Raw genomic sequence first — 27,929 nt, forward strand, 5'->3', positions numbered from 1 at the left:
TATATATATATATATATATATATATATATATATATATATATATATATATATATATATATATACACACACACACATATATATACACTGTGCCATTCATAGTGACAGAGATTAGGTCTTGCATTTGGATTTAAGTTTGATTTCTTCTCGAACCTCACCAGTCGACTCAGTTATAAATGAGTCCCAACGTTGATGGTAATCAAGAAAAGGGCCTGGGACTAGCAGTATCATATATGTATGTATATATATGTATATATACATATATATATATATATATATATATATATATATATATATATATATATATATATATATATATATATATATATATATATATATATATATAATGTAGTATAGACGTGTGTGTATTAATTAAAAGGCATAATCTCTCAACCTTATCCTCAAGAAATCGCTAAGAAACCGGAAGACAAACCTAAAAAGACAGAATGTGCTGCTGCTAAAAGGCAAAGAAAATCCTTCTCCTCATATGCTGCAGTACTAACACAGGCACATAAAAATGTATGTATGTATGTATTATCCCCTATATATATATATATATATATATATATATATATATATATATATATATATATATATATATATATATATATATATATATGTATATATATATATATAAAGTATATATGTATGTTTTTATCATTAGGAACATATTTTCTGTATCCCATTCCTATGTCTTTCACTCATGCTTTTAGGATTATACTCTGGTCACTCTAAACCTTTATGGCGATGACAATATCATGCAGAGTTTATGGGTAGTGAACAAAGGGATATTGACGGTATACCGAGGTGCTAAAAAATTTAAGCCTCTTATCGCTCGTCATTCATTACATGATTTATAGGTAGTTATGATAGATAGGGAGCTGTGCCAAGCATTTTGTTTTAGGTGTTCCCACTGTAACTATATTTTTGCTGACAAAGATGTGACAGGAATGGCAGTCTTGTTAAGCGCATAAATTCTCCTAACTTTTTCTTAACCTTCATTTTGCAACAGAGATGGTTATTGTGTAAGTTCATAGTAAAATGGGCTTTAATACGTTTGCGTTCAATTACCATACGAACAAATGGCGGTGGTTATGAATGAAAGTGATTTCTACTCAACTGTACCCTTAAAATTTCTGGCTTTGTTAAGATTTATTTATCTTTAGTTGTTTTTGCCACACAGTCTCTCTCTCTCTCTCTCACACACACACGCACACACACAAAAACATTTTTTTTTCCGAAATAAAGAGCACTAAAAGCAAGTTTGCATTATAAGCCCCCACATTATGAGACGTAATTTTACATTGTGGAATGTTAAGAAATTTTTTTATGTAAATATATGGCATTGCTTTACGTGGAGCAATTGCTTTTTCAAATGATAGAATGTTTGTTTATGAGATATATAAATCTTCCTTTTAGAGTTATTTTTTCATGGAGTTTTTCTCAAATGTTTTTTCTTATTCATCTCGATTTTGTTAGAATTGGTAGTCCGTTTGTCTCGCTCATCCTCTCATTCGTTTTAATAGTTCCTCATTTCCCTTTGCACCTTAAAGTTATCCCTCCTCCCTTTCCGCCTTAAACTTATCCGTATTCCCAGTTCATTTCCTATCTTATTTTCCATTTTTTGCCTTTTTCTCACTCACAGCCAGCTGGATTTGAGGATCGTTTTCCTTGCTCGAAATTTACGTGTAGGAATAATCACAAGAAGATTTTTTTGTTGGTTTGCATGCGCTCAAATTGAGTGAGTCATTTTCTTGTTGGACGGAAGTCAGTCACTAAGGAAAGATCACAAACTGATAACACATACATATTATGAACATTTTTGTGCACTTGAAGATTAATTTTTACATTTGTGTAGATGGGCATCTTGTGACATATATCGTCATTCACTCACACGAAATCTCAGTATTTTAAGTCATTGCCTTCTGTGTTCTTACAATCATTTAACCTCTTTCAGAGTCTTATTAAATCATTATTTTAACCCTTACGATGGCAAACTTGGGTCGATCTCTTGTTAAATATGTATACATGTATTGGTGTACACGTTCGCGACACACGTCTTCCAATGTTTAACAAACCCCGCAAGTGGGGTATGTGTTTGTTTATTCAGCGCCCAGCACAAGTAAGATTCAGCAATTGATTGATCGATGACCTGAACATGGTTGAGAGGGCACTTGAATACAGCATCACGTGTCAATGATGGGAAGTTTCCATCATTATTCCCTGGAACTTTTTGGTCTGGTTATAATCGGATTTGTGGGTGTGTAAAACGGAAATATACGCGCGTACGTATGTTACAAAATCGCTAAGGTGCGAGGGCTCTGGTGGAGAGCTTTTCATTCCTTTGTAAGAAACGAAAGTGCTTGTACGTGTTCTGGGACACACTAGCGAATTGAAATTCTCTCTGCGGAAAGTAAATGTCGAACTTTAAACTTACTAACTTTTACAAGCGTTACAATTATTATTGAGTGATTGTTCTTTTTGGTATTAATTAACATTTATCTCATGTGTTTTGGTGTGTTTATAAACTAGGGTCTAATAGAGATGGTTCCGTTCTTTCCCAGGAATGTTTCAATGGACCCATGATTAATTTGGGAGGACATGCTCCTGGGTGAGCGAGCATTTAAAATGGCCGATGGGGAAGTGGTCTTTTATAATGGAACGAAAGACAGAAAAGACTTTGAAAGTTATGCATAACAGACTTAAGCGTTAATGGGGGACAGTTTGGAGACTTGATGGAGGACGGGAGCTAATTCCCCCGTATCATGTCTGCCATACAATTTACTTTATTTCGGGGAATACTTAATGAGTTTAATATCCATCTTCCATAATTTCATTTTGCACGATTCGCTACCAAGCTTACTTAATAAACTCTGTTTTTGTAGTTTAGGATTTGATTTACACACCTTAGACAGATTGGGTGAGAGAGAGAGAGAGAGAGAGAGAGAGAGAGAGAGAGAGAGAGAGAGAGAGAAGGAACTTCTCGGCCTCCAGCTACAAGATACCAACTGAACTGAGGTAAGGCTCAAATGCCCTTTGTCAAGGTTCGACAAGGCTCTTGTAACAAATATATAATATATAATATATATATATATATATATATATATATATATATATATATATATATATATATATATATATTATCGTTGAATTCTATTGCTTTTTGGTTATTTATCAACTTCTTATTAATTTGATAGTACTTCCTGAAGATTCAGGAAGTATTGTCAAATTAGCAAGGATTTGTTCAATAATCAAGAATGAACGCCATGAAACCTGCATAAAAGAAAAGCTAAGTCCTAATATATATATATATATATATATATATATATATATATATATATATAGAGAGAGAGAGAGAGAGAGAGAGAGAGAGAGAGAGAGAGAGAGAGAGAGAGAGAGATAGATACACACACACGCACACACACACACTAGCTGGCCAACCCAGCACTACCCGGGAAAACTGAATGTTTCACCCCTTCTCACCCCCCCATTCGTATCGGGGCTGAACTTGGACCTATTGTCACTATTCATGTGGGTGACTTCGAAAACTATGGATTAGACACTAGTATCTGTCGTTTTTAACATTCATTTTTCACCCCTTCTCACCCCCGTTCCTATCCGGGCTGAACTTGGGCTTAAAGGGCATCGGGAGTATTACTGTTCATTTCAGCGACTTCGAAAACTATGGATTAGACACAATATCTGTCGTTTTTGGTTATTTTTTTCACATAAGGTGCCAGTGATGTCTTACCCCCCAGTATTCTTTTCCAGATAGTAAGTCATATGTATACCAAAATGAGGTGTGATAAACCCATAGAGTTTATTTAGTTACTAAGTCGACGGAGAGAACCAGCCATGTTTCAGGGAAGCCCTTCCCACCCCCACCCGCTTAGGTGCCCTTTGGTGCTAGTGATGTCTTACCCTCACAGTATTCTTTTCTAGATAGTAGGCCACATTTATACCAAGTTTGGCTGATATTGCTGAATGCGTTTCAGAATTATGCTGGAACGCACATGCACGTGCATCCTTATATATACATATATATATATATAGTATATATATATATATATATATATATATATATATATATATATATATATATATATATATATTTTTTTTTTTTTGTTGGTGTGAGGTGAGTGGTGCTTTAAAGGACTGAGTCAGTCTGGGGCATTGGCTGAACTGAAACACTTGATCAGCTCCGGCGATTAAGTGAAATAGACAATTAAAAGAGATTTCCTTCGCTTTTGTGTTGATGCTATATCCTCGAGGGAGAAGCTGGTGAAGAAGGAACGGAAGAAGAACATGTGATCCGGAAAAGTCAATACCAAACCGATCATACATAGGTCTTGTCTTTGGACCCTTCTGTTTGGTATATTTATTTCGTGTTTTCGAAAATTGAATGTTTCTTCAGTTATTGTAAAGTGTTTATTAAGTTTTTTCTGGATACTTATTTGAAAACAGATTTTTGTAGAATCTATGCCTATCCAACTAGGTCTTCATCCTAGGAGTATTTTAATTTTTTTTGCATTTTTCAAATTATTTTTTAGTATAGTTTGGGGAACGTAATTATCCTGAACTTCTTTAAGATTAGTCTTATATTAGGGAAACGCAATTGTCTTAAACCTCTTTGAATTCTAGATCACCTTCATTGTTTTATTAGTGCTATTTCTCTTTATATGCCTAATTCATAGGCGGTATGCTCATTCAGAAGCTGTTTTCTTTACTTTTACTAATCTGTAGATCACCCTCCTGGTACATAATCATGTGCTTAATCAGTTTTTGACACACTATATTTTTTATATTCATCTGAGGCTCTGAATTACATTTTTTGGCCTTAAATTCTAAGTCTACAGAACGAGTTAGATCTCGTAATCTTCATTGATTGTAGACAGTGTATTGCAGATTTGTTCGTCGTACCCCCTCAAGATCATCCCTTTTGGCTCTGTTTTACTTTTTGACTTTTTCATTTTCATTATTGGTAAGCTACGGAATTCTCTAGATACCCTTCCCCCCCCCTCTTGGCTATAATCGCACCTCTTTTAAGAGGCGCGTCTACGATTTTGTCGAGGTTATGCCTGTATTTTCCCTTTCTCTTTTCCATATTACTAAATGACGAGGCTGTATTAAGTTGCCCATTACGGCGGCCTTCGCCTAAAAAAATACAAACTCTAAAAAACTTTGCGAGGTCTTGCTCACCTTAACAACACTTCTGAGAAAGTTCCTTTAATTGAATTAATCCTTTAACAAATAAAACTGCCCCTCAGTACTCCAAGGAGCCGGAATCCCTCTCCCCACGACCCCACAACACTCCCTTCCGTCTTTTTCTGTTGCGTCCTTCTTCGGTATAAACCATTAGGGCTCCAGAAAATTTTATGGGCAAACAAAACGGCCCCGAGTGACCTAACTCTTGCTACATGATTTCCCCAGGGGACGAACTTCCTCCTTCCTCCCCTTACGGAACACACATAATGAAGGTCACTTCTTTATACATGTGCACCGACTGACGCACTTGCACCACGCCGACGGACGAACAAACAGATTCGCGCTCACCCTGAAACCCCAGTTTTCGAGAGTAGTTATTCCTATTCGTATGAAAATAGTGTAAATTTGTAACATTCTAGTAATATTCTTTTTCGCAATGGTACTAAAAAAGTTCTCAAGTAGCGCTCAAAAACATATTCAGATAATTATTTTCCTACTCAGACTGGCCAATTTCATTTTATAATTGAAATAGTATTCGATGCCTGCTTCAGATATTAATTTTTGCATATGAGCTGTGATATATTTTTACAGAAGTAATATTCAGTTCTGCATTAACAGTTATGTTTTCATTTATTGTTGATTTTTTTTCGCTTATTTTATGTTAATTTCATTTTCGTACTCAAGTCGCATTAATGTTCATAATGAGTTGGCATGTATTTTCTGTCATAATAAACTTTTTTTTTATTTGTACTCGAGTTTTGTTCAGTGTTGTGTGCAATTGCTACCCCCGTCGCTACTGGATATGTAGCTACTATCGTACATCTCGTTATTTGCCCGATTGTTAACGTATAAATATTCAGGTTAAATAGCCTGCATTCCCAAATGAATGCGGCAGCAATAAATAATGCATACGAACTTTTAGTTCTCTCTCTCTCTCTCTCTCTCTCTCTCTCTCTCTCTCTCTCTCTCTCTCTCTCTCTCTCTCTCTCATACACTCACACAAACTAACGTGCAATCAATGAGTGTCCATTTTTCCTATAGAAGTGTAATTTCGCTGCAGCATTTTCATTAAATGATAATTAATAAACCAACTTGTATCTTGTTTTACTTTTGTCCCAAAATCATCGTGCTGTATATCACGGAATGCGGACTGCAAACGTGAAAGTAGTGGGAGCTGGGGGAGGGATGCTTAGTTTGGAAACGCTTTAGTCCCAATTTGATAATTGCCTCATGAAACGTTTTAATTAAAATGTAATGTGTTTGTTAAAGGCAAATTTCAGCCATGTCCGATTCCCATTAGTTTTAAATTATCACTTAGATGAGTCGACCATGTGGAAAGAATGGACGAAGATGAGAGGTTTGTCAAAATTAATTTATGACAGTCCAGTGAATAGCAACCCGTGTGTATATTCGCACGAACCTACCGTCAAAGGTAAAGAGAGAGAGAGAGAGAGAGAGAGAGAGAGAGAGAGAGAGAGAGAGAGAGAGAGAGAGAGAGAGATCGAAATGCCAAACACTTGAATCTTTTTATGTACCGAGGGTATTACAGACGAAACCGTACAAGGTATGTAGCAATAAAGAAAACTCCCTCTTTTTTCTTTCGTTTTCCCCAAAAGCGATGGAGCAAACAATATGCAATATGCTATAATGCCTTTTCGCCTGAAGGTATTAGAGTCGTGCTTTCAAATCCTAAACCCCTAACCCCTGTGCCTCCCAAACCCCTAGGGACCTTTTCTGTCTTGTCACCTCCAAAGAAATAAGAATATTCTTTACTACACGTAGTGGCCTTCCCTTCCCCTGTGTAAAAAAGGAATGAGAAGGAAAAATGTACAGCCAGCCGGATAAATGAATCAGTTCCTCGAGAAAATGTTTTGTTGTTGAAAATGCTTCGAGACTAAACATTTTAAGAAACTGATCAGATTTATATGGCTATTGATGGATATGTGTATGCATGCATGCATACTGCCTCTCTCTCTCTCTCAAATATATATATATATATATATATATATATATATATATATATATATATATATATATATATATATATATATATATATATATATATATATACAGTTATTGCCTCTCATCCTTTGTAGATCTAAACGTTATGGTCAAGAACAAATACAGTAATTCGCAGTTTGTACAGACATCGGACGTAGCTGCCTTTCACGTTGTTTTGAACTTAATCGAGAAATTTGTTTGACCAAAAGTAATGGAAATGTTTGTGGCAGAATGCTAGCTGTAATACGTCCCTCATAGTTCAGCTATTTTCTAAGTAAGAAAATAACTTGTGAACTGTCACACCATTACAATGTCATAAACTTCTTCTCTCTCTCTCTCTCTCTCTCTCTCTCTCTCTCTCTCTCTCTCTCTCTCTCTCTCTCTGAATATACTATATGGCCATATCACTTGAAACGTTATTTTGTATTTACCAGATCTTCTACGGAGCGCACGATATAAGGAACATAACATCAAAGGAGGCCACTGGTTTCCAAGCAGTTTCCCATGAAAGGTGATGGGGCAAATAATGTGCAGTAACTGTAGTACCTTGCCGCCTTAGGGTATTAGAGGCGTCCTTTCGTCATCTAAGGTCATAAGTCACGTTGTATCTCTTCCTAAAACGTCCATTACTTGCAACCTCTGGTTGGGGATTGTAACACTGAAGACTGTAACATAAAATATTTTAAAGTCATGTAACATTTTTCTCATTGTAATGAATATAGTCTAACTAAGACCTCTAACATATGAAGGAATCATCCTCAAAGAACAGGGTTCCTGTAATAAAAATGGGTTTTAAGAGTAACAGGTAAGGAAGGTGAAGAGATAAAACATAATTTGCTTCGTTTATGTGTATATATATTATATATATAGATTTTAATAGGAGGCCATTCATGTAATTTCTTAATTGCGCAAAGTAACTAAATATGTGGTATCTACAATCTCTAGTCCAAATACTGTGGCCTTGTAAAAGAGAGAGAGAGAGAGAGAGAGAGAGAGAGAGAGAGAGAGAGAGAGAGAGAGAGAGAGAGAGAGAGAGATCATATTTATAGCGATAGAAGAGAAAAATGTGATTGAGGGTTGTGCATTTCACGTTTACATGCATAAGTAAATATACGTATGCGCCTACCTGCCTGTGTGGTTTTGTATGGATTGTATTTTAATATTGAAATTTTTAGGTAAGCATAACTGAATTCTCTCTGGCGTGTGTGAAGGTATCTGCTTTAAGTTTTGTAAATATTACAGTTATATTGATAGCTGTCATTTATGCTGCGTTTTATTGCTGACAAATACTGGTGCATGTTGTGGTGAAGTTGATCGTTGAAAAAATAAAATTTACGGTTAGAAATAAAAGCCCTTCTATTTGCATTGATCATAACTATAGGCTTTGCAGGTAGAATATTTATCAATGGAACGTCATTTTGATCTGCAGTAGATATATGCAGACTGCGACTGCAGTATTTAAAGTAATAATATCTCCTAATCTTGACAGAATCTCAAAAAAATCATATATTTCGCTTATATATTATACATTATGTGATGAATTTATTTCGAGTGGCTGACGCCATTTTCCCTCGGGTTGTGATATCCTTTCGCTTGTTTTCGATCAAAGTGGATTTTCCCGGACAGCATAAAAGCAAGATGGTTGACAAACGACAGCTTGAGCACAGCCAGATTTACATGATAAGATTAAAGAGTTGCGTCTGAGTTGGCTTTCATTGGCTCTCAACTTCATGGCTTGTCGAACTAGTGCTTGTTTTCCCCTGGTTTTTCCGCAGTAGTAGCCTAGTAAATGTGTCCCTCAAAAGATACAGACTTTACAGAAGATTGGAAAAGAAACCTTGTGGTACAAAGAGGAGTCACAAAGTGACAGCTGCTGAATAAGGAGATGAAAAACAAATACCCGGGATGGAGATGGGGGAAGGAGATGGTTTGGATTTGGTGTCGGAGGCTGTGATGGGGAAGACGTTGGATGTGAAGAAGAGCAGGAAAAGAAAGATCAAAGGACGACGCCATCTTCGGCATCACGTCAGAAGCCGTTTTTTCTTTTCTCTTATTAAGAATTCTTTGATATTTTTGATGTATAAGAAATTCCAGATGTTTACCAAAAGCAGTGAGGAATAGTTTCAACCTTATTATTAAAGAAGCTAATTTAAATATGTCTGTGTCTGTTTATGTGGACTTATATAAATACATACTTCCATATTTTTATTAGTCTTGTGAGAAATATAGAAGAGGATGACTTGTAATGGGATTCTAGATGTTCCACACGCTGCTGTTATTTCTCTTCTTCGTAAGGCTGAACGAAGATGAGATAATATAGCTTAGAATCTACAGTGAACTGAAGGTATAATAAAGAAAGAAAGATTGTTCACGTTTGAAATGCCTTTTTGAGGGTTGGACCATTATTCTTTTGTGTGTCACCAAGAAGTAACGACCCGTGACACTGTGGCGTTGTGATATTCTCAGTACACCGACCGCCATTTCATAAAAGAGTTTTATTTTTTTATCCTTCCTGAATGGAGGAACTTAGATTCATTTATGATTATATACATTCGAGACACTTAATACGCATTTTAAAGTTCGTATATCTTCGATACCCTGAATACGTTTGCGACTTCCATTAGCTTTCACAGACAGTCTAAATAAATTTTCCTTTTGTTTACTTGTCTTAAGCCTGAGAATATTCTTCCTTTTAATCGACAACAGTTCTGCTTATACCATAAAGAAACTATTCCTTAGGAACATTTTCGTTGTTGCGCTTTGAAATGTAAATATAGCGACTCAGAGAAGAATTATTATAAATTCTTGGAAGCGCAATGACACTTCTCTTGTTAATTTCCTGTCCTTATTTGTGCATGAAATTCTGTCTCATCTTTGTTATGAATCTTTTCTCAACACGTTTTGATCACTGTTGCTGTTGTTGTTGTTGTTACAGTGGTGCAATTACTACTATAAAACGTTCATCTCCTCGCTTTTATTCTCTAATCATTCTGTGGTCAACATGGTCAAGGTCAAGAGAAGTTTAGTGTAAGCCGTTTGTGCTGCAATGACATTTTTCTTGACTATCTCTACCTCTGGTGACCGCAAAATAAATTTCGAGGGGAGCATCATCGTCTGAGGAAGGTACATGACGCCGGATGAAGAACCCATCTCATCTCCCATTTTCTCGGAGAAAAGTCGATTATTGGGAGTCACAGGATTCGGTGTTTTTCTTAGTTTTCTTGGAAACTCATTTTGTTGGTAAAATTGAAAGTTCCTTTAGTACTTTTTTCTTCTTGCATAATGCAGTATAAGTTATCTCAAAGTGTCGTATATTTCCATGATTTTTTTCTTTTGTTCCCAGTGATGAATTCATATTTATGCACTGCGCCTTTTACACTTAATCACTTGTTATTTCTTCAAGTTTGGTTACCCTGGTTCAGTCAGTCTTGAAATTTTTTTCCATGTTCAATTCCATACTCTAGAATTCTCCTCTTGACTATGGTTTTCCCAGTAATAATATAATCTCTGTTTTCTGAGTAAGGTTATTTCGTCGCTCTTTCTTTTTTACCCTGTTTCGTCTTGACTCATATCTGGACGAGGCATTTGTTCTTCACTGCCGATCTTTCCAAGGCTTTATTTATTTGTTTTACACTTATCCACCAAACTAGAGTAGACTTCGTTCAAGATGTAAAACTGGAAGCCTATGGTGGCTTTGGTGTACCGATGATTAGAAGCACAACGAGGGTCTCTTACCCTTGTTTGGATTTGCTCTATATAAAATAGTAGAAATTATTCATTCAATCTGCCGATGAAAAACGAGTTCATGAACTCATTGTTGATTAGAAAAAAAAATATGACAGTCTTTCTTTTGTGTGTATATATATTTTTTTGAAGCTTGAGGGAAGGATAACTGTAAGCTCTTGTCTCCAAGACAGCTTCCCCACCCAAAAAAAGTAAGTGATCCGAATTATTGGGGTTTTCCCAGGAAAAAATGGATGATGGTTCTCTAAATTTAGAACTACTAATCCCTGGGAATAGGCCTTCATGAAGCACTCCTGCTACTTTTTTACTTTTAGTGAAAATATCTTCATTTTATATTTCAGTGATATGCAGATTTCGAGTGTTATTGTAGTAATAGCTTCCATTAATGCTGAATTTTTAGGGTTCTTCTCTCAAAAAAAAGGGCCATGTTGTTAAATGTGATGGGCTTTAGCCTTAGAGTGAAGTGTGCAAGGTTTTTTTTCGCATTTATGCTGACATTTTCTTTTTTATTTTTAGATTCATGTTGCATCTTTGGCCAGTAAGTATAAATGTAAACAATATTTTTGTTAATTGAACGTAGTATCAAGTCTTTCCATATGACTTAGGCAGTCTTTTTCAATTACGCGGCAGTATTGTCAGTATATCAAATTGACAAACTGCAAATGGGATCTTCAATAATAAGGCTGATCCGAAAACATAGTTTCTAACGTCCCTCTACCACATACAGTATAGTATTGTCATCTCGCCCGCCTCTCTTTCTGAGGACACGATCCCAACACCATCTCGAAATATTTTCTGGCTCTTTAGTCTATTACGTGTAGGCAGTATGACTTCCACATTACGTAAGTTTCTGAGTCTGGGTTTTTATGACCAAGACCTCTTATTTTTAAATAGTATGGTGTACATGAATATGTGATTTCATATCTAAATGCACTTTTGCCGATGTTTTATGCATGAATGTACGCACAACTGGTGCACATGCAGTGACACTTAAACATTTTCACATACACACACATTAGCATTAATAGTTAAATAATAAATACAAAGGACAAACTCTGCCCAGCTTTATTCGTGTGTACACACAGACCAGGCGAGGTAAGATAGAATCGGACGCTGTCTGAGCGCTTCTCCGGTCCCTTATAGTCGAATCCTGGTTTTTCCCAGAAGCCAGAAGAACGACAGCCGTCCGTGACACCACTATTAGCGCAGCATGAGCGTAGCCGACGGCAAGTCGTCCTTAAAACCTACGTCGGTATTGCTTTTACGCACCACGTCGAGTCAGCGCCCCATAAATTTACCCTCGGGGATCCAAGTGGGGGTAATTTCATTCAAATATAGTCCTACGAAGCAAATATAATCCGTGGGGAAATGTCTTCAGCAAAAGTCACACTTATATATTATGTACAGTATATATATATATATATATATATATATATATATATATATATATATATATATATATATATATATATATATATATATATATATGTGTGTGTGTGTGTGTGTGTGTGTGTGTGTGTGTGTGTGTACTGTGTATATATAATATATGTGTATATATATATATTTATATATATGTATGTCTATATACACACACATATATATATTATATATCTATATATATATGTATATATATATATTTATATATATGTATATATATACATATATATATGTATATATATATCTCATTATTCAGTATCAGTTTTAGGAGTGTTTAATTCTTTGTTAGAGGAAAATATATCTTCAAATTAGCACATTAGCAATCTCTCAGTTTTTCTCTTAAATAGTGAATGTTTTAAAAGATGACCTAGTAAAGTAATACATACCCTGTAATAATTTTTATAATAATTTGTGTTTAATTGGTAATATATATATATATATATATATATATATATATATATATATATATATATATATATATATATATATATATATATATATATATATATATATATATATATATATATCTATGTCTTTGTATCCATGCAGTTTTCTTTGCGTGTACCATTTTATTAAGGAACTGGTGCATGTATGAGTGAGAAACAGGGAATAGAATAAATATCTTCGCATCTCCTCTTTTAAACATGAAACGCGGTGAAACATCTCGAGATATGGACCTGATCCTTTAAGGAGTGAAATTAGTATAGTTCGCTCGACGACACGCCAAGGTGTAATTTCAAAGGGTTAGCAACAGTTTCTTGTCCAATTGTCATTATTAAAAATATATGCTGAGAGAGATAGAGGATGAGATAGAGAGAGAGATATGAGCTCCTTAACCTGCATGTGAAAGACTTGAGAATGGCATAGATCATTGATCTTTGTACTGTTTGCATATACAGTATATACTGTATATATATATATATATATATATATATATATATATATATATATATATATATATATATATATATATATATATATATATATAAATATTCTGCTGTTTGCCCTCTCTACATTATTTTAGTAGGGATATTTTTCTAAGACAAGACAGTGTCTTTGTCGAAGCTAGAAGAACGCGGGCAGGGAGGTAGGCTGTGTGTTTTAAAAAGAGTAACGTCTTTTAGTAGCGGATAGTTTAGCATTAGGGGCCTAACCCACAGGGAGGGGTTTTACCAAGTTACCTCTAGTGACTTTTTCCTTGTTCTATGCATTTGGCGATGTTTTGTCAAATTTTCAGACTTCCGGAAGCTCCATACAAGTGTTACTGACGAAACACAGCGCCCTGACCTGACCCACGAAAGCAGAGAGAGACCAACTTTCAGACTGAGAGCATGTGTCGTGCTCAGGCTTACTTTTTGCTTTGTTCTCCTCATGTCTTTGTTTTTACTAGTGAATCGACAACACACGCTTTTTTCGAGCAAATGGTAAGTCTGAAATTGACAAGTATCTGCTGGTTGCAAGAAGCTTTTCCTCTATACTTAATTTCCATTGTTTCCCCTTTCTCCACCATTTATGAGAGAACCTGGTATAACCGTATTTCTTTCAGGAAGTCTAGTGTATGAATAATGATCATTGCACAGTGAAATTGCATAAGCTATTCCCGTGCATTAAGTAGGAATTAGGGAAGGTCAAGTGTAAGTGAAAATTCAGGCGAGCCTTGGGTCCTGATCACCATTGTTTGGAAAAGAAATATCCTTCACCCATACTAAACTGCGTACGATATCCGCTAGTGTACAGACATCGTTGCGTTATATTTTGTAGTTGAAGCAGGGAAAATTGACTGTGTCTAACATTGACTAAAGATTCATGTAATTTCCTCGCTGTCACAGCACATTCTTTCTTGTTGGGACTAGGTGGGAAGTGAAGGGGTTTAATGTAATTCCTTTGTTACAGAAATAATCCAGTTATTAATACAAAGTTCCGACTGTTGACCTAATCCAATTAAGTAGCCTAATTGTCTGTCTTTTGGGGATAACTTTCAGTTTCAATTGACAGTTTACGTGTGTCTTCAAGCAGTACAGTAATCAATTAAAAACTCATTAGCCAAAGCCCACATGTAACAATATATATATATATATATATATATATATATATATATATATATATATATATATATATATATATATATATATATACACATATATATATTACTGTAAGGTAAGAATATCAAGTTGATTTCTCTCTCTCTCTCTCTCTCTCTCTCTCTCTCTCTCTCTCTCTCTCTCTCTCTCTCACACACACACACACACACACACACACATTCGTTTCCTACGTTGTTTCATATTTGGTTGCCTGCCAGTAGTTCGTTGTATTTTTGAAATATGTCTTGATTTCTATTGTAATGTGGATGATGTATAGAACCGCTCATTTTTGTTTTGTAAAATGGCATGTATCATACAGCTGCAAATTCCTGAGAAACTAGTGACTTTAACGAACGAGTGAGTTTTCTTTGTTTATCATAACGTTGAAATTTGCTGTCTTATGTGGAACCATATTCATTTAAAATGCTCTCGATGATTATAACACTCTTTTGTAGTTACAATAATCATTAAAGGAAAATCGTATGAATATGGCAAATGGCAAAGAATAAATTATGAATACAGAGTTTTTCCCCTTGTATTTTATCTCACCTCAGCTCCCGTCCCGAAGAAGAATGGTAGATAAAGAGAAAATAAATGGATAATGAAAGGAGCACTGAACTCCAGAATGAGAAGGTGGACTGAAATGAAGAAAGTTTAATGTACCTTGCTGGAGGCCTCTCCCCCTGAATTCTTATAACTTTCGCAATACATCCCCTGGAATTGATATAGAGCCCAACTTATGACATTTCATAGCTTCCCGTTGATTAGGTCGCTTTTAAACTGCTTTTCTTTTCTAATTTCATTAAAAGCTATTAAAATTCGATCTTGTAATTATTATAATGAGAATTCCAGTTATTTTTTGTTTTTGTTTTTATAATCGTTTTTGTTATTACTGTATCTTAGGCAACATCCTGATTGTATGAGTTTTACTATTGCTGTTATTGGCATTGCATTATGGTACCGAAGACCCGTGAATTAATGTTTTTATTGAATTAATGTTCTTGACTTGACAGCGGTGATTAAAAACTTGCATTGCTTATTAGTTCTAAATATAATAGTTCTAATAAGAGAACATCCGACTGGTCTAAATAAGTATGTATTTCACAATTACCTATAGTCAGGGTCTTAGCGTGGTTGTAAATGAAATATGGTAAAACAAATCCATAGAGTTATGTTAGAGTCATCTCTTCAACTTTGTGTCAATGGATGTTTGCAAAGGCTTCTAATGTCACAGTAGTAGCGTTCTCGGATGAATAACCGTGCATTCCTCAAAAGTGCAGTATGGCTCTGTTACGTTAAGTATTATTTTGAATAATATGGTGTTATTCGAATGTTGTGAGGAAACATCTTGAGAGAGAGAGAGAGAGAGAGAGAGAGAGAGAGAGAGAGAGAGAGAGAGAGAGAGAGAGAGAGAGAGAGAGAGAGAGAGGAGGCAGGATGACAAACTACTCATCAGGTACTTTGACTTCACGTGGAGAACTCTCTAAATTTACCTTCTTTCGAGAATTTGATATTGTTTAGGAGAGCATTTTATAGCAAGTTGTTCTTAGGCACTGCAAGAATGATTTTTGTTGAAGTATTCATTATATATCATTAGAGGGAACTAGTGGTAGTGATATGTATATTAGTTAGTTGACTATATGGTAAAGGAATGAAAATTATTTCATTATTTTCATTAAACAGTGAATTATCATTTTCATTATCGTAATCTTTTTTTTTTCTCTCGAAAATCTCAGTGGAGAGTGGAATTGGTGACTGATGGTGCATGAAGAAGAGCATCCTCCAATCCAGCTATTTCTCTCCATCATTCCGCATGACAGATCATTGGGCTTCCGAATCTTGATTACGTTAAATTGCCCTGAATCTGTTTCAGCTTCTGATATAATGGCTGTGAACTTCTTGCCCTTATATGAATCCCCTGCTGTTTCAGTGGTACCCCCTGCCCCCTTTTTTTTTTTGTCGTGTATAAACAGAACCAAGCCGCACACGCTGATCTCCATTAGTTCAGTTGTGAACCTAAATGCATAATTTTGTTATTTGAAGTTTGTTTTAGTCTTCCATGTGATGAGAACCGAGAAAGGTATCGAATTGTCATAAATATGACCTGACATACAATGTGTATTAGCATATGTTTATGGAAATTCTTCTGAGTGGCTTTTTTTTTTATCTTATTTTGTCTGGTTTTATATTTATGAAAAATATGAAAGTGGAGTAACATACTGAATTAAATTATGTTCTTTCAAGATGACATGAAGGAGTGGGAAAATTTTCTGACGATAATGGATGACATGCTGTGTTGCATATTTTAGAATCTTCAAGCTGTTATGATAGCTGGACTATGGTTGTTCTTTGCGTTTTGGTTTTAGATTTTTTAATTACATCGTTGTGTAACCTTTTCACCCTTATGTGCTTTTCGTTACGTTCAAACAGTAATTTTAAGAATTTTGTAGTACGTTATTTTCAGATTTAATTCATAAATTTGGATATCCTCTATAAGGATAACAAATCTACCTCTCTCTCTCTCTCTCTCTCTCTCTCTCTCTCTCTCTCTCTCTCTCTCTCTCTCTCTCTCTCTCTCTCTCTCAAGATAGTCTATGGTACTCTCGATATTAAAGTCATATTTTCCTAAGTTCTGCTTTTTCTTTCTCCATTATGTTACACCTCTTCTTTGTTCAGAGCAGAGGGAGAAAGAAAGAAAGAAAGAGGGCTAAGAGCGCCTCCTCAGCTTTCCTCTGAAAAGAGGCCTTTTGCTTTTCCTCTTTCTTGGTTAACTCAGTCTCACATCTTCACACACTCCCACAAAAGAGAGAGAGAGAGAGAGAGAGAGAGAGAGAGAGAGAGAGAGAGAGAGAGAGAGAGAGAGAAGGGGCCGGGGTTGACGAAGACGACGTATTTCTTATACATTTGTTTGACAGGGAATACATCATCATCATCATCATTCTTCTGCTTCTTCTCTTTCTTCTTCTTTTTCTTGTTCAAGTGGGTCTCCTTCCGTCCCTTCCTGCTCCATGTCGTTTATTCGTAGAGGTTCCTTTCTGGTTTTCCGGCGTGTCGATGTGTTTTTCGAGTTCTGGCTTTTCGTTTCCTCCTGAATTCTGAACTAGCTTTCTTCTTTCTATGGGACCTTTTCAATGGAGCTCTCCATTTTCTTTACTTTAAGGAAAAACAGCTTCCGCTTTTTTCTCTCAACGAGGGAGAGCGAGCGAGAACTACATAATATTGTGACCACTTTTTCCTCACTCCTCACTGGGCTTTATAAGGAAGTGCTTTCTATGTGTTTGTGGTTGTTTTTCTCTCTCTTTCACTCTGAGGGAAGCCTTTGTTCTTCTTCCAACCCTTACATGCGCTGTAAAGCATATCTATGGCGGTATCTATCTCCAAATATTTTTTTTGTGCTAGGCGTAACCCTCAAGTGTTGACGCTTTTTCCTGTGTTCTTTTCGAACAACATATTGTATGGGCAGAACTTCAAAATTTGCTTTGAATCACACGAGGGGTAAGATTATTTACTTTCCCATGTTGTGCATAGTTGAACATAACCTTTTGGTCGATGTTAAAAAGCGTCGGAGATATCCAAGATCGATCCGGGGAAGAGGCCCAATTTGGGCTTTCCTTAGAAAAGCCGATGTACTCTTTTTGACATCGGCAATCAATTATATAACGAGTTTAGCCGACTGAGGTGGATAGTAGGGAAGGACATTTGCCTAACAACTATGGCTCAAAAAGCCTTGCTGGGAATCGGAAAGTTTACTATTAAGTTCCGTAATGAAACCAGTCTAATAGAAATTTAAAGTGCGGTGGTCCTGATCATATTTATCATTGTTGGGAAAAGCACAAATCTAATATTTTATGCAATTTGCTCTTGAAGAAAAGGTTCTGGAAAGCTACTATCAACCCATCCTCATTTGACAATAATATAATAAACGATTTGAAACTTTGGGATAAGCTCACACGCACCACAGCATAACCATCAACCACAAAACGGTGGTAAACTTGTGGGCAGTCATGAATTTAAATGAAAAGAGGATAAGTGCTCAAACGGACCATTAACTGAAGTCATTTCGACGTTTGTATATATGGATGTGAAAAAGTTCCTCAAAAAATAAGGTAATGTTTTTCACCTTGTAAAACCACACTAAGTTGCCTTTGTAATCATATTGAATTAATTGATATGTATTTCAGCCATTGCTCAATAAAAGATAATACCCCAATTTTTTTATAGCATGGGCTCAATAGTATATATTAGTATATATATATATATATATATATATATATATATATATATATATATATATATATATATATACACACACACATATATATATATATATCATATATGTATTTATTTGCGAATGAGTGCACTTTTATTGGTTAGTTTGTGCATATAAGTTGTATTTGTTAATTTGCTCGTGGAATATAGACTATTTGGAGAGATAGAGATATGTATATGATCAACGTAATAATTATTATCATGTATTTTTACTTTTGTTCCGAACCAGTTTCTGTACTTTCTTGTCTTTTTTTATTCCCTCCCCATTTCTACTATCTTTATTCTTCGCCCCAAAATCGTCCCTCTCTTTCTCCAACTTTGGATCCTTTTCCCGTAACTCTGGCATCGCATATCCTGAGCCGCATCACGCTGCCAGTAGGATCGTCGTCTCCCCATTGCAATTAAAGGAAGCTGCTTGCCACTGTTATTTGCAGCGCTGCAATAGCCGTCTTGCTGGACTGGCATTATCGCGTCTTGTGTTCATGTGTGTGTGCGTGCGTGCGTGTGACTTTCCTCGCCTACGTATTTTGTTTTGGGAAAGCTCAAGAGTTCATTTCTGTCTTGGAGTGGGTTTGGAGGAGCTGTCGAGGTAGGTAGATTTCCTGTCATCGTATCTTGCGTTAAGAGTAGCTCAAGAAAATAATGTTTGTTATGAGTTTTATAGTTTAATTTAGCAATGAAAACATTTTTCTTGTAGTTTTGAATCCACCAGAAAGATTTTTGGTTCATCTACGATGTTCTGCTTTGATAAAAAAAAAATGTCTAGCAATGTGGAAAGCCACAAATCAGTGTTTTGTGATGCATTTCAATGAATGAATGATTAAAATTCATACTTAGGTACGTAACTGTATATGTAATTATCTATAGTGGCATTTAAGTAAAATGGTTTGAGTTAAATTATTCAATAGTTTACCGTGTTTAATAAGTTGAATATTTAACCCCCCCCCACCTGTCTCTCTCTCTCTGTCTCTATACCGCCTCTGGCGCGTGCGCCCGCGCGCAAACTCTCACACAGCCGTAGTTCAGAATGTAGACTACGGTGGTGGCGTTGTAGGCAATGGCAGCGGCCTAGGATCTTGGGCCCAGAGCGGAAGAGGGAATGAGAGAGAGAAAGAGAGAGGGGGGATCGAGTGAGTGTGGCGGGTGGGCGTGTGCTGGAGTTGGTGCTAGTGATTATAAATCCCTTCGGGGCTGCTAGCAAGTAGGGGCTGTTAAGAGGCAGTGCGGCCCAAAATTACTTGCTGCCTCAGCCTTCACTCCGTTAGTGGAGAATTTATGGACTTCATTTTGCAACATGGCAACATTTTTGAGACAAGGACACTCCAGGACACCTTTCGATTTCACGCTGAAGAAACTTTGCCACTCTTATTCAAGGAGCTGTTTGTAATAGGGAAAAACCTGCGTCGTTTGTTTTTTTGGTCAGTTAGATGGAAATTGTTGCTTTGGATATATGCTTTTCCGTATATGTTGTTTTTTCAACATGTCTTTGGAAGGCGTTCTGTTGTTACTTTCAGTGTTGTGGTAAAGATATGATTTTTTGTAAAAATTGCAATTGTATGATTCAGATTTTATGATGAACCAATGCTTTCTCTTGATAAGCAAAAAACAACCAAAGAAATTTCATCTTTACCTGTATGATGCATCTCCACTTGATATTGCTGATATGGGAGGTGTAATTCAGATTTTGTTTAGCTGCATGCTTGCACCCTGGTCTGACGGATCTGACGGATGAATTAGTACATAGGATGATAAGTTATGATAAGTTTTAATCTTCAACTGTGAAAGTTTCTAGTTCGAGTAATCATGCTGGTACAGAATGGATTAATAGAAAATCTGGGGCTTCAGATCTCCTGAGATTTTACAAGCATTATGCTTTACTTCAGATTGGATGCTCCTTCCAGAGTTACTATCTTAGCACTTCTTTCTGAGTCTGTGCATATATGTATGTCCACTAACATTTTATTTCCATTGAGTGTTCAAATTACCTTTGAGTAATTCTTTTTCTTTAGTAAAGAGAAATTCCTTCCTTATTAGATTCCTTATTGCTTATAATGACGTCTTAGTTCTCAATTCGGCGTTCATTAACAGCCCAGATTAAGCCAGTCCCCCGGCTGATTGTCTCGGTGTGAAAGTTGATTAAGGGAAGGATTCATATAAGCAGAAATTATTGCTTTTCTCCTATTCCTCACTGTTGGTACGTTTAAGGTAGAGAATGCTTACTGAATTATATTTTCTATTGTTAAGGAAGATTTTGGCTTCATGTTACATTAGTAATGTAAGTACAGATTAATAGAATGGTAGGATTTTACGAGAAAGTAATGATTTAGAGCGTGCGTTTACAAATATGCGAGGAGAGTGGATGAAGATGGAAAACTTGGATGAATTCCATCATAGAATCATCTTAATTTCGTTGAATTACAATTAGATCAGTGAGTAAGGTTCTTAATTTCCGTTGTGTTCTTTCGAAGATGCATTTTTATTCATTAAAATGACTTCCTACTCAAATTTTTAAGATTCTGCCATGATAGTTAATGAGCTTTCTTTTTAAGATTTTATATTAGGTGCTGGTATAAAAGAAAGTTTGTTAATGTTAGTATCGCACCTCATTATCTTAATTGAGGGATTCGTCTGTATAGGTTGTGTATCAAATGTTCAAGAGTGAGATAGTTATAATCACTTTCAAAGATTAGTTAAAATGACAGAATTTCCTCAGTATATATTGTTTCATGAAACTGACGAGTACCATAATCCTGTGTTGAATTTAATCTATTTCAGTTTCTTGTTAACAGGTTCATCATTCCTAAACGCGGCTATTAATTCATATCAGTTAATTTTAGAACTGCAAGAAATATATGAAAATAACTGTTTGATTTCTTCGTAATTGACTCGGCTTTGGCTACTCCTTCCGTTATTAAATAAAATTTAAATTGTATTAGGAAGTTTTAGGATATTATTGCTAAAGAGCTGCAACAGCTATTCAAGTCCAAAATTCGTGTGATGGTAACTATTCTGAACGGATTTTCTTACGAAACTGATATAATAACGTAACATTACCTTTAGACATTTTTGACCTTGTGCATAATGCTAAAAAAGACGTAATTATCAAACGCCTCATATTCTCTCTCTCTCTCTCTCTCTCTCTCTCTCTCTCTCTCTCTCTCTCTCTCTCTCTCTCTCTCTCTCTCTCTCTCTCTCTCTCTTTTACAGGGCCACGGTCTAGGAACTAGAGATTTTAGATATCACATGTTAAGGTATTTTACGTGATTAAGAAGTTACGTGAACGGCCTCGTATTAGAAAAGAAAAAAAAACGAAGCGAATTATGTCCTGATACGCCCAGCCCCAAAGCAGTGGAAGTAAAAGAAAATGGAAGACATACTATTTTGCTTTATTAATAAGAATAAGAAGAATAAGAAACCATTGTTAATCTTATATTGGTTATATTTTCTTTCGTACTTGCGTTTTAATGCTGTTTTTATATAAAAGAAACGGGTTGGTTGACATTCCTTTGCTCCATGAGGACTTTATATTTTTAGTCGGGTCGAGTTTTAAAAGTAAAATGGAGAACGTGTTTGGAATGCGAGTTTTAGCCGTAGGGAATTTGGAGATTAATGTGCTTGACCGTAGTGATATGTATTATTATTTTCACTCTTGTTATTGCCTGTTGGGTTTTTTGGAGGGTATAAATTTTAGCTTTTTTTGTTGTTGCTTCTCCTCCTCTTCGCCCGATATTATTCTAGTTTATTTTTTGTTATAGTTAATTCCTTTTTAATGTGTATTATATGATAACGGTTTAACACGCAATTCCACACTTGTACCTCAGTTTTAAATCCGATTTCACTGCAGTCTTACACGCATTGGTTTTTTGTTAAAAAGAGACTGATAAATATTTTAACAGAAATAAACGTCATATATCCTCTTTCTCCTGACTTATACCTGTTAACTACACAATATCTTAAACTGGAATTGTTTTGCACTTGAAAAGATTTAGAGTTGTGAAATGAAAGGAGAGCATTCCAAACTGCGTTTCAGGTTGGGTGCTCTGACTTTTCAACGTTTGTTTCATGAGATAAGATATATTATTATTTGCGCCAGGCATTGTATTCTTCATTGTTACTATCTCATTATCATACGAAATAGGGGATTAATATTTAGTAAAAAAGCGTCGTTCCATCATTTAGTCGATAGATCCAAAGCAAAATGATCTAGTTAATTGATAATCGTAGTCATTACGGAAGATTAAGGTGATCGCTTTGGTAATTAACGTGAATAGCCATTTTTTACTCTCTGTCTTTACGAGAAGGCTGGTATGCATAGATTGTATACGAAGTCTCGTGTAACCAAGATAACGAGCAGATATTAAATTAGGCGCTTGTGTACTTTACTTTGTGCATAAACAATTACTATTGACTATAGTTTCACTCTAAAGAGATACCTCTCTGCGCTTGCGTACTTGGTATTGTTTTCTATTTAACAAAAAAAAAATAGTACTGCTTCTATTTTTATTTTATAATTACAGTCGAATGTAACGTAATTCCTTCGAATATTTGCATAATTATAAAAATCTCTGTGGCGTTGCTTATAAATGTCAGTCAAAATGTAACGGAGGAACTCGCTTATTTTTATTTGTTTGCGTAAAACCTACTGTTGTTTACCATAGTGTAACGCGCTGACATACTTATAGTTGTGCTTTTTTGTAACTGGTGTTGCTTATAAATGGCATGAGGGGAAAAAAGCAAGGCTGCATTCATTCTGCGTTTGTGACAGGAATAACAGGATGAGCTGTGTGGACGTGTACGTGCGTCCAATTTTTATCTCTCCCGTAATTCAGAAAACCAGAGAATGGATTTTTAGTGTTATTCAGCGCATATGTCGGCTTTAACGAAGCGATGTGTTCCCAAAAACAAACGAGAGATTGCACCGAGGGCTAATGCTCTCCTGCCAGCTGGGGACATTCATCACAGCGGTTGGTGGGAAAACTTTGGCTTGTTTTGATAAAAAGGTGACTCTAGTTGGAGGTGATAGTCGCGGAATTGTGTCAGTTATTGTAGGGGTGGTGGTGTGGGTTTTATTCATTTCTCTCTGTTGATTATGGGAAATCGGGATCCTTCTTAATTTTGTGAGCGTTTTATTTGTTTTCCTCAGAGTGTTCTCTGGTATTCTTCTGAACCTTTCCTTGTAACACTCCGGCCCATTTTCTCAAGTTTTTGTGGAGTCTCATTACTTGAAGGTCTTTGTTGAGGAAACCGTCTTTTTTTTTTAGGTATGTTTAACTTTAGCTGTGATTTTTTATAGTATGCATTTTTTGATGATGATGGTGGTCGATCACTCAGTATCTCTAGTAAAATTTTATAATTAGTTTGGGAAAGAAAGAATGCGATATCTCTCTAGTACGTTTATTAAACTACTATCCTTAAAAAAAAAAAATGTGAATTTCATAGGAATCGGGGAGAGCAAAGCTTATAAAATTCGAAAACACTTCACAACAAGGGCGGAAGTGGGCTTTAAACATACTTAACGTGGCATTACGGACTTCGAGTCTATTAATGGACGCTACATAACAATCGATATATATATATATATATATATATATATATATATATATATATATATATATATATATATATGTGTGTGTGTGTGTGTGTGTGTGTGTGTGTATATATATATATATATATATATATATATATATATATATATATATATATATATATATATATATGTACAGCCGCTTGAATGGATGGTTGATAAAGACCGTTGCCTCAGCATTATAGTGACCAAAATAGTGTTTGAAGAAAAGAGCTATGAGGGGAAAATGTAGTTGTGGTATGTGTAGTACTATCGAATAAAATTCTAGTTAAGTCACTAATTATTCATTAATTTGTTAGCTCTGTTTTTGGTTGCAATAAGTGACCTGTTCTTCCTGTATTTCCCATTACCTTCTGTTACTTCCTTCAAATGCACACCATATTCTCTGGAAGCTTGAATTTCAAGTTAATGGCGCCAGTGGGCTTGTTCCATATGAATAACAAATCCAGTCCCCCAATTTGAGAATAGTATTCTGCCATCTCGATTGATAAGGGGTACATCAATTTAATGTTTAGGATGATGGTAATGTTCTTTCAGTAAATTTTAGTTGCAGCTGAGATACGCAAGTTACCATTAGGTTATGAAATCAAACCGCGTTTCGCATGTACACAGCTTCACCCAATAACCCAGCAATGGTCCAGTGGAGATCCTTTGTAGGATACACAAGCATAACCCGGCTTGAATTAATATTACCAAGGTCGTTTCGGTGCACACTGACCTCCATTGTAGTCCACATAAGAAAATTAACGGGTTTAATCAAGGATGTTATAACGATATAAAATGTTTCCTTATTTTTCATTCCGTTTTATCCATTAAAGTTTGCAGAGAAATATCGAGATTGTCTACGGAATTAGTATGCCATATTTCACTTTAAATTAATACCAGTCTTTCTAAAGTTTAGAATCTAAACCCTTGAAAGAATATTATCGTCAAAAGAGGTAAATGTTTTATTTCTGACTTTTTTGATATATGATTTTTGTTGTAATATACAAATTTATGCATATATTAATATTTATTTTTATTGTATATATGTAGTTGATAATATATAAACAACCGACCACTTTATTATTCTGTTGATTAAGAAATGAGTGTCAATTATCAGTACATTCATATTTCGTTTAATGTGCCCAGCAAGATATTCGTTATGGTTATTGTCCCCTCCTATGTTCACCGGATGTTCCATTTTCTATTTTCTGAAGTTAGAAATGAAAAGAAAAATTGACGTGGCTTCCGTAATTGCCATTTCTTTTATTTTTCGGGTGTACAGTGTTATTTCGTGTCGCGTTGTATTCATTGGTGTTGTAGGCAGTGTGAATGATATTGAGAGTTGAGAGAGAGAGAGAGAGAGAGAGAGAGAGAGAGAGAGAGAGAGAGAGAGAGAGAGAGAGAGAGAGAGAGATTTCAATATAATTTCTTAGGTAGTTAGTATGAAGCATGAAGCCTTCTACCGAAATCAAGGTATACAGCACAGCGGTGACATTATTAGAAGCTTTGTTTTCTTTTTAGGCACATATTTAAAAAACTGTTTTCATTCATTATCCAGATGGTCATTTAAAAACAAGGGCTAATTAGATTTGCAAGATTTTACGGATGTAGGTTGGTTAGAGAGGTCTTTTTGTGTTTTTGATTTTGTAGACTTGTAAACATCGTTGTGTTTTCCATGAAAAAATTATGCTATTGGATATCAAATTTTGTATTCGACTAGTTGTGTTCTCTTTAAACGCATGCTGAATTTGTAGTATAATATTGAAAAGTCCAAGAAAGCACATAGGTTTATTTATTAATTTTTGCTGTATTTTTATATTCACTGGTTTTGTTTGCCCTTATTGTAGGAGAATAAAACAACAGGAATGTATAATGTATTTACAGTTAAAGCGGTGTTAAAAACTTTGCACAATGTTTTTTTTTGTTAGTGTTTAAACGAAAATCCCAAATTATGTATCGATTTATAGCGGTTATCGATGGAGGGCAATATACAAACTTATAACGAAACACAAACATGCAGTATTGTATGTTACTTCCTGTATGGTTTGGATATAGCAAGCACGTTTGTATTTTCGTATAACCCCTTCCGTGCAAAAAATGTCTACATCGGTTACAGTAGTGGCATTTTATATTTGTTATGTTTTGTGCTTTGTCGTTGTCGTGTGTAAATTTGCGCGCGTATGTGCACTTCTACCTCAATGTAAGAGAACACTACGAAGAAGAAAATGAAATCTCGAGACAAAGAGTTCGAATTGATTATTGGTCAACTTCGTTATACGTGTCAGCAGTTTTCTATTTGTGCTCAAGTACGAAACGCATTAATGAATGGCAATCAAAGTTTGTAATCACTTCTCCAAAACAAAGAACGCAAACAATCACTGTCACTCGGCTTTAATTAACTTGTTGAGTTCTAAGTGGTTTCTTGGCGTACGGGGTGAATGAAGCTTTACACGATTACTTAAGGAAGTGAAGTTCATTTAACTGGAAATGCCGAGTTAAGAGGATTTGATAAAGTATAATAAAATGATATGTGGATGGTTCTTCAAAAATGTGTACATTTAAAGAGAAATTATTTTTACAATTATTTGTGTATATATATATATTTATATATATATATATATATATATATATATATATATATATATATTTATGTATATATTCTATATATATATATGTATAAAACACATAATAGATTTTTCTACAGAATTTCATTGACATGACCCAAGTTAAAGAGACAAATGAAAACCCGCTTACTATTGTTTAGATCATAATATATATATATATATATATATATATATATATATATATATATATATATATATATATATATATATATATATATATATATATATATATATATCTAAACATATATATATATATATATATATATATATATATATTATGTGATTTATCCATCTAAACAACATGTTGTATATATAGCGGGTTTTATATATTATATATATTTAATATATATATCATATACACACAAATCATTTAAAAATAATTTATCTTTAAATGTAACATTTTTGAAGAACCATCTACATATTTTATTATATATAAATATTTGTATATAGTATGTCGATGTAATTCTATAGAAAAATCCATTAATGTTTTATATATATATAATATATATATATATATATATATATATATATATATATATATATATATACATATACATATACACACAAATCCATGTAAAAATAATTTATCTTTAAATGTACACATTTTTGAAGAACCATCTACATATTTTATTATACTTATCAAATCCTCTTAACTCGGCATTTGTCTCTTTAACTTGGGTTATGTCGATGTAATTCTATAGAAAAATTCCATTAATGTTATATATATATATATTATTGTTATATACATATATATATATATATATATATATATATATGTGTGTGTGTGTGTGTAGTGTGTGCGTGTGTGTGTAACTATGTATATATATACACACATATAGTCTGTATTTTGAAATGTAAAATATTTACTTAGTTTTGTGGGTTTATCTATTTTGACTGATCTTTGCAGTCTCAGACACTAAGCCAGAATCATAGAAGCAATGAAGCATTCATGATCTTCTAATGGGAATGGGTGAGTAAATGATGTAAGACGCCTGATAATAA

At 34.8% G+C, this 27,929-nt stretch overlaps 1 protein-coding gene across 1 annotated transcript in view; it reads left to right on the forward strand.

Moving 5' to 3' along the window:
- Nucleotides 1-27,929, forward strand: part of LOC136837770 (uncharacterized) — a 1,038,075-nt gene that overhangs the window by 428,218 nt on the left and 581,928 nt on the right. The window lies entirely within an intron of this gene.

Source organism: Macrobrachium rosenbergii, chromosome 4 (assembly GCF_040412425.1).
Source record: "Macrobrachium rosenbergii isolate ZJJX-2024 chromosome 4, ASM4041242v1, whole genome shotgun sequence".
NCBI lineage: Eukaryota > Metazoa > Arthropoda > Malacostraca > Decapoda > Palaemonidae > Macrobrachium > Macrobrachium rosenbergii.